This window comes from Poromitra crassiceps (genome assembly GCF_964638095.1).
Source record: "Poromitra crassiceps genome assembly, chromosome: 25".
Taxonomy (NCBI): Eukaryota; Metazoa; Chordata; class Actinopteri; order Beryciformes; family Melamphaidae; genus Poromitra; species Poromitra crassiceps.
Window position 1 is genome coordinate 17,463,330 of NC_139649.1, and position 8,621 is coordinate 17,471,950.

The 8,621-nt window shown below is 44.9% G+C and overlaps 2 pseudogenes across 2 annotated transcripts; both read left to right on the forward strand.

The window, feature by feature from the left end:
• The first annotated feature begins 2,199 nt into the window (after positions 1–2,199).
• LOC310798122 (lysophospholipid acyltransferase 5 pseudogene) lies at positions 2,200–3,726 on the forward strand (annotated as a pseudogene). The gene has a single exon. The product of its transcript is annotated as a lysophospholipid acyltransferase 5 pseudogene (transcript).
• A 3,288-nt stretch (positions 3,727–7,014) lies between these two features.
• Positions 7,015–7,674, forward strand: LOC310798288 (charged multivesicular body protein 5 pseudogene; annotated as a pseudogene). The gene has a single exon. The product of its transcript is annotated as a charged multivesicular body protein 5 pseudogene (transcript).
• Positions 7,675–8,621: the final 947 nt, after the last annotated feature.

Consider the following 8,621-nt stretch of genomic DNA (forward strand, 5'->3'; position numbering starts at 1 on the left):
CGTTAGCCAACAGCAGAAGCACAATCCATCTTTTTTTTCAGTTAGGCACGGGTTAGTGCGTTGCTGCCCCATACTGGTGTGGATAAATCATTGCACATTCACCCCCTGCCCACCACAGTCACAATTCTAAACTTACTACACGTCGACAGCATAGGTTAGGTTAGCTCATCTAGTAGCTTAGCTTGTCATAATCTAGGTCTCTAACAATGAGAAGTGGAGGATTTCTCCCCTCCTGAGTCCCCTGATGTGACATTGATGACATCATCAGTAGTGTCACGATACTGGGTGACTTCATTAGGGAGCAATGGCTTCCCAAGCAGGGACATCTCAAACTGTGGGCTGGATATCACCACTGATGATGTCACAATGTATATGATGTAGTCAGATACCTTATGCTAATGAAGTCATAGAGACTGATGATATCATATTATGTGACACCTGACCTAAAGGTGACTACATCATTAGGGAGCAGTGATGTCATCAGTGATGTCACATATTGATGACATCATCAGCCTCTATCTTCATTAGCATAAATATCATCAGCGCTAATGTGATGCCATCAGTGATGTCACATATAAATTACATCATCAGTCTCTATGACTTCATTAGCATAAGGTATATGACATCATCATATACATTGTGATATCATCAATGGTGACATCCAGCTACAGTTTGAGATGTCCCTGCTTGGGAAGCCATTGCTCCCTGATGTAACTCAGTATTGTGACACTACTGATGATGTCATCAATATGTCACATCACTGATGACATCACTGCTCCCTAATGTCCCGAGGAGGCTGATGAGATCACAGTCGGCAAATGCATGGGGCCCAGGTCAACTGCTGACCTACTGTACAGATGACTACACTTTTTTAGAAGAGATTGATCCACTCAGGCCAACTGCTGAACTGGGTGACAGATGCAGATAGTTATTCAAGATACAGATAAGGCAGCCCCTTCAGGGCGGCAATAGGCTGGAACCCCTGGTATTGCCGCTTGCAGCTATATTTATTATTTATTATTTTGTTTTTTTTCCTCATCAGCTGCGACGCAAATTCCTGTGAGTTACATGGCAGTGAGCTGAAATTTGGCCCAGTGACAGATATTGGTTGTTATTAGATGCTCCAGAAAAAAAAAGAACCCGCCCACGGTGGGTACTACAGCGATATTTTGTTTTTAGGCCTTCGCAGGCAATTTTAGGGCATTGTGACATCATCACCATCACCCTTCCATGTTTTTGAGTAAGAGTCGTCCAAGTTATAACCTCAGCAGGGAATGATTTTTGACACTGTTACGACTGTGTCGTTTATTTTCTTCTCATATTGTATTTTTGCGTGACGTACAGTAATACGGCCGGTGTCATATCTTATTAGTCCCGTCCTATTTCCTTCTTCTGGTTTTTCCTCGTCGGACTGCTGCCACTTCTGTGGTGTTCTTCCGCGTTGCGAGTATTATCTCGCCGCGTGTGTCTTTGTTTTCCCAGGTGCAGCTTATTGGCGAGTTAGGTGACGTGGCGGTAGCTGATTGGATCCTCGTCTCCTGTTCCAGGCTACAAAAGTTCCTGGTTTCCGCAGCTATGGCAGAGTGTGTACTGACCCGGCTGGTTCAGTACCGTCTCACCCGCGCTCTACCACCATTTGTTGCGTTGTGGGTGAGGAACTACTCGATGTGTAGTGTGGGCAAGATTTCCATTGTTTGTCAGAGGACCCGTCCACCATTTCCACCTTTTTCTTTTTGCCAATAAAAATTGTTTTGGTCATTTAAAGTTGGTTTCTGCATGAACTTTATGTTCCACCTTGAGTCCTAGACCTTGGGGTGTAACAGACACCATTGACGATTTCACAACGGTATCCTGTGACATCATCAGTGATTTTATGACATCACTGATGATCACTGATGATGTCACAATGGCTCTGTACGTAAGGAGAGATGGTTTATGACATCACTGGCTCAATGGCTCTGTGTGTAAGTGATTTGTGACAGACACTGATTATGTCAAAGACATTGTGACATCATGTCATAAATCACAGATCATGTCACTTATGCATACACTGCAGCATCATTGGCTAAACAGTGAAATCATCAGTGTCTGTCAAAAATCATTTGATTGTATGACATCACTGATGATGTCACAATGCATATGACATCATCAATGCACCATGCCCAAAACGGCACATGGGCGTCTGTGTCACGAATAATCATGGTGGATCCCTTGATGGAGAAAGTGATGGATTCTTTAGGTTTACCAGAAGCAGCGGTTCGACTCCTTTTATCTGTTTTACTTGGATACCCTTGTGCCCTGGTGTACCGACGGTTCTTCTTCCACCAGCCTGCCACCATTGTCCACTTGTTTAACACCTTTTCTGGACTAGCTCTAGCAGCATTCAACTTTGGCTCTCAGATCTATCACTCCGCAGTATGCATCCTTGTCCATTTCCTCATGCTGAGACTCATGGGCAGGACGGTAACAACTGTTCTGAGCAGTTTTACCTTTCAGATGGTTTACTTGCTAGCGGGCTATTACTACACAGCCACAGAGGAGTATGATATCAAATGGACCATGCCTCATTGTGTCCTAACGCTCAAACTCGTTGGTTTGTCATTTGATTACTATGATGGCAGGAAGGAAGCATCCCAGCTGAATCCAGAGCAGCGGAAGGTGGCACTGCCCTCTGCTGGCAGGAAGGAAGCATCCCAGCTGAATCCAGAGCAGCTGCCCTCTGCGCCCTCTCTGCTGGAGCTGTGTGGCTTTTCATACTTCTATGGCGGCTTCTTAGTGGGGCCCCAATTTACACTGTGCAGGTACCAAAGGCTGGTGGCACGGGAGCTCTCCCACTGCCCTGGACAGCCCCCCAGTAGTATTATACCTGGACAGCCCCCCAGTAGTATTATACCTGGACAGCCCCCCAGCGGTATTATACCTGGACAACCCCCCAGTAGTATTATACCTGCTATGAAGAGGTTTGCTCTGGGTCTCCTCTACCTGATTATATATGCAACATGCAGTCCACATTACCCTAACAGCTACTTCTTAACAGATGAGTACGAGGCTCAGCCTGTCTGGTACCGCTGTGGGTTCCTTCTCCTTTGGGCTAAACTCATTCTATATAAATATGTCAGCTTTTGGCTCATAGCGGAGGGTGTCTGCATCCTCTCTGGACTAGGCTACAATGGCGTGGGGCAGGATGGGAAGCACCAGTGGGACGCCTGTGCCAATATGAAGGTGTGGCTGTTCGAAACGGCGCCACTCTTGACAGGAACCATTTCTGCATTCAATATAAACACCAACGCCTGGGCTGCAAGGCATGTGTTCAAGCGATTGAAGTTCCTGGGCAATAAGAACGTGTCCCAGGCAGCCACGCTGCTCTTCCTGGCCCTCTGGCACGGCCTTCACTCCGGCTACTTCATGTGCTTCTCCATGGAGTTCATCATCGTCCATGTGGAGAGACAGGCCCAGGCTCTGGTGAAGGACAGTCCCTCGCTGACCAAGCTGGCCAACAGCGCCCTCTACCCCCTGGCCTGTTTAGTGCAGCACTTTCTCCACTGGCTCTTCATGGGCTACTCCCTGTTGCCATTCTGCCTCTACACCTATGACAAATGGCTCAAGGTGTATTCGTCGATCTATTTCTGCGGTCACTTATTCTTCTTGGCAGCCTTTTTAATCATGCCATACCTCCGTAAGGTGCTGGTCCCTAAGAAAGAATGGAGTGAGACGAAGCAGGACTAAGGCCCAATCCCAATTACCCCCTTTGGAATCAAACTGACCAGCCATGAGAGAGCGACCGTTATTCCACCACAGACCAGTGACACTGCTGCAGTGACACTGTCAGGGTAAAATAATTGATTGACTGCTTATTGATTGATTATTGTAGACTCTGTTTAATTATGAGCTAGTTGACATGCATGGATAAATTCTGAGGCACTCAACTACTTTTGCTGGGAAGCAGATTGTTATGTTGAAAAGGCAAACCCACCTGGAGAGGAGTGGATAACGTAGTATTTTGTCTTCCTGGTGTATAGAAGATTTTGTTTTAGTTTGTTGTAAAGATCAGGGTCTTATTTTGTCTCCATGGGAAATATCCCATGGGATTGAACCAGTCACCAGTCATCTGAGCCAGGGGGCTGGGCTGACTATATCTGACATGAAATGTTTATGTTCGGCGCACAATGATTTGGATATTGTGACCCTCTGTACAGAGTTCTGATGATTGAAATAAACAAATCTTTATTCATTACAAACGAGCAACTAATTTATTGGTGGATCAACAAGGCATTTCATTTTAATTTTCCACAACAACACTGCTACAGTGACAGTTACCACTTAGCCCTTAACCCTCCGGTTTTGCGCATTCACGTGGAGGAGTAGGGTGTCCCGATTCTTTTTTGCAAGAGAACTTGGGTGAAGGGGGAGGGCTTATAGCCCTCGAAATGGAGATTTTCCAGGGGCACACTTCAGAGTGAGGGCTGACAGAAATCGCTATTAATCAGCCAGAAATGATGACAATTAATGGTAATTCATATGACTCAGTCTGTTCATCAAACAGTTATGACGTCAGTTCATAGTACTCCTAGTACATATAGCGAGAGTTCTACGTCACTCACCTCCCTCTCTGTGGGATCATAGCAGCAGCAGTCCATCTCCTCTGAAGCGTCGTTTCGCCCCACCCATCTCCCCAGTCCACCAACGAGTCTTGATTCCTGAAGAATAGAGACCCGGAATAATGAGTCCGGAAAACATAACACTTCTGGGTTCTTCAGTTTCTGCCTATGGGATTTTTGAATGGGTTTTTGGCGCGATGCTTCAAATGAGGTCTGTGATTAACGCAAACTTATTCAAACACGAACCAGTGTTCAGCAAGATAATCTTTACACATGAGGACCACTTTTATGAGTTTTGAGGCTTTTACGTGCCGTTAAAAGGGCGGCTAGTAGCAAACGGCTAAATGAGACTACACTGTTGAGTCGACGGGGATATTATACATCAATAACGTCATCACTTCAAAGGACGAACACGGAAATTCTCTTTCTCTCACCTGGTTCAGCCCGGGGTAATCAGTGTACAGCAGCGCACACACACTAGAGCAGGGGTGCCCAAATTCTTTCCCATGAAGGGCCAAAACTCAATCTGGGTGGAGGGCCGAGGGCCAAAAATAAACGTTGTGGAATTACATTAAAATGTATTGTGTTTTATAGAAAATTAACATTCTAAATCTAAAATAACATTTCAATATAATAATCTACTTTTTATCTGCTTGGTAATTGTAATAATTTGCAATTGGTTATATATATTTAATTAAAAAAACATTTGCGGGGAGCTTAAACATTTAATCAGTAAACACCCAGTTAAAAACAGTTGTATTTTCCACCTTTGTAATCAAGAGAGAAATTTGACTTAATTCACAACTTGAAAAATCCTCAAGGTACTTTGAAAATGTTCAGAGGGAGGGGAACTGGTTGGAATAGCGTGAACCTCCCACGTGCTATGTCCTACCACCGGTGAAGCTTCCCCTGTCAGGTGAAAAGAAGCGGCTGGCTAACTGCCCATGTCTCGGAGGAAGCATGGAGCCAGTTTCGGCTCTCCCCAGATCGGCAGAGGGTGGAGTAGAAACCAGGATAAATTAATTAATTAGCACTAATGGGGGGGGGGGGGGGGGGGGGGGGGGGGGGATTATCTACGGCACTCGGCCTGCGGCCTCGTGCCTGCGACCGAATCACAGCAGTGCCAATATTAGCCAACAATGCACTCCCTCTCGTGTGATATTGCTTAAATGAGTGACAGTGTTCACTATGAACAAAGCTAGCGTGTGTTAGTGACAGCGTAGCCTATGCTATATTTTTCTTAATAAAAGTTGTAATAAAATAAATATTTACCTCTCCACATACAACCAGAATATCCATTGCTGTCCTCGTTACTTTAATGTCGCCAACAAATCCAGCCTTGAAGTACGACCACGCGTCCAGGCTCTTGTATGCTTTCATGCTTTGGTTTGTGTATTTCCCCGGCGTCGATATTAAGCACATATAAATGTCAGGAAACCCTATTCCTGGCCACATGTCTATGTCCATGGACCACTGGTTCTTTGGCAAGCTGTAAGGGTCACATTCGAGTCCAACTGCCTTTAATTTAAGCAGATAATCGTTTATATTAGCCCTGGTTTCGCTACTACCCCTGGCGGAAGCCACGTTTGTTTTGGAAATTTGACACTCAGTGCTGCTCAGTCCGGCTGAGGGGGCGTGTTCGGGAGGGGGCGTGGCGTCGGTGCATTCCCTCTATACACTAGTGGACCCCCCTGGTCTGGAACATAGTGGTCTCAACTCTCTAATTCATAATACATCACTGATGATGTCATCAGGGAATTATGTAATCAGTGAGTGATGTTATCAGTGATGATGTCACCCGATCGCAAGTACAACGGCATGGCTGTGGACAAACAAAATTCTCACACTCCCACAATCGCAGAAACTTATTAGGACCCGTGGTAGTTAGACCCCCCTCTGGTCTGAAACACAGTGGTATCCTCCGGGACATCACTTATATATAGCCTCTCAGACTGATGACATCATCACTGAATTTAGGGCAAAAAAAAATCCCCTCTTTTCTTTTTTGCTCCTTTATTTATACACAACTGATTACTCCCATCACTTCTATAGTAGCCTCATCACTGAACTTATATAGCCTCAGCCTTAGGGCAATCATTAGGTAATTAGGGTAATTAATCTGCCCTAATTAAAAATATGGCTTCATCAGGCAGCCCCGCACTGGTGTTCTTTACACTTCCTGAAAGATTTAGCCCAATCACACATAAAACAGCATAGCTGTGGCCCAACAAAATTCTGCTCACTTCTCTTTTTATCTAGGAGATATCATCAGTGATTTATGACGCTGATGATGTCATAGTCATTATGACATCATTAGTGATGTCATAAATCCTTCCCTGCAGCGGCTATAAAGTATGGCCAGTTCGCGCTATATTATTTATTTATTTTTTATTTAGATAAAGCATTTGTTTCTGAAATGAATCGTATATTTGGTAGGGGAAAACCGACGGGTCCACCGCCAAACCTCACAGACTGCATAGGAAGTGTTGATAGTCGGGCTGAGTCCATTGACAAGAAGATTGCCAGACTAGATGATGAACTTGTGAAGTACCAGGATCAGATGAAAAAGATGAGAGATGGGCCTTCAAAGAACATGGTCAAGCAAAAGGCAATAAGAGTTCTGAAGCAGAAGAGAATGTATGAGGGCCAGAGAGATAACCTCACGCAGCAGTCGTTTAACATGGAGCAGGCCAATTACACAATCCAGACTCTCAAAGACACTAAAACCACAGTTGACGCCATGAAAATCGGTGCAAAAGAGATGAAGAAAGCATACCAGCACGTGAACATTGATCGGATTGAGGATCTTCAAGATCAGCTGGAGGACCTGATGGAAGATGCTAGCGAGGTGCAGGAGGCACTGAGCAGAAGCTACGGTATGCCTGAAATGGATGAGGATGAGTTGGAAGCAGAACTGGAGGCCTTGGGAGAAGAGATCCTGATGGATGATGACAGCTCCTACCTGGAACAGGCCTCGTCAGCTCCCTCCATCCCAGATGCTGTGCCCAGCAACACCACAGCAAACAGGGATGTCCTGGTGGATGAATTTGGCCTTCCACAGATCCCCATTACTTAAAGGAGCAGACAGCTGCAACACTCTGTTGGTTTTATATGTACTAGACATTTTTCAGAAGGCAAAGCTCTCGATCTACCAGTCGATCTTCGTTCCTACGCTCAACTATGGTCATGGATGGGTCAGGACCGAAAGAACAAGATCGCAAATACAAGCGGCCAAAATGGGTTTTCTTTGGAGTAGCCTATAATTCAATCACTCATGTTGTTGTTTTTGGATACATGACATCATCAGCAATGGCATGCAGTTGAGTGACATCATCGATACATCGGATACAATGTTCAGGTCGGATACGATGACCTCATCGGTGATGTGACATTCTCGGCGATGACATCATCAGAGCCACGGGCACTTCACAACGACAGTGATGTCATAATCGCTGATGACATAGATGCTACTAGCAAACCCATAAGTAGAGATGCAAGGGAGGGTTCGGTGTCATATCCCGAGTTCTGCTCTATTCTTTTCCTTGTCATGTTGCCGCCGCAAAAGGCAAAAGATTGATTTTATTGCGGTTTAAATATTATTTCTGAAGTAAATTCAAACCCTAACCGAATTAATTCGCCTAATTAATTAACCAGCAGTGATGCGTGCCTTGCTTCTTTGCACTGCAAGCACAGACCGCAGTGCATAGATAATTATTTTGAAATAAACACAAAAATGATTTAAAATGAAAATTTTGTTTGCTAAAAATATGTTATGTATTTAAAAAATTATTAAATCGATCTTTTTTCAATAGCTACATTTTAAAATAAGCGCCAACAGAAATTAACCTCGTGGCTGTCAGCTAAGCAGCTGTCATTTGGATGCACGCAGCCCAAGATATCCGCATGTTTATGTGCAGAGAGCACAGAGCAGTTTGTCTTTCAGCACCCGCGCCGATGGACAGCGACAGCAGCCTGTCTGGGAAGATGTTCTCGAGTGCGAGAGAGAAGTCCAGTGACTTGAGA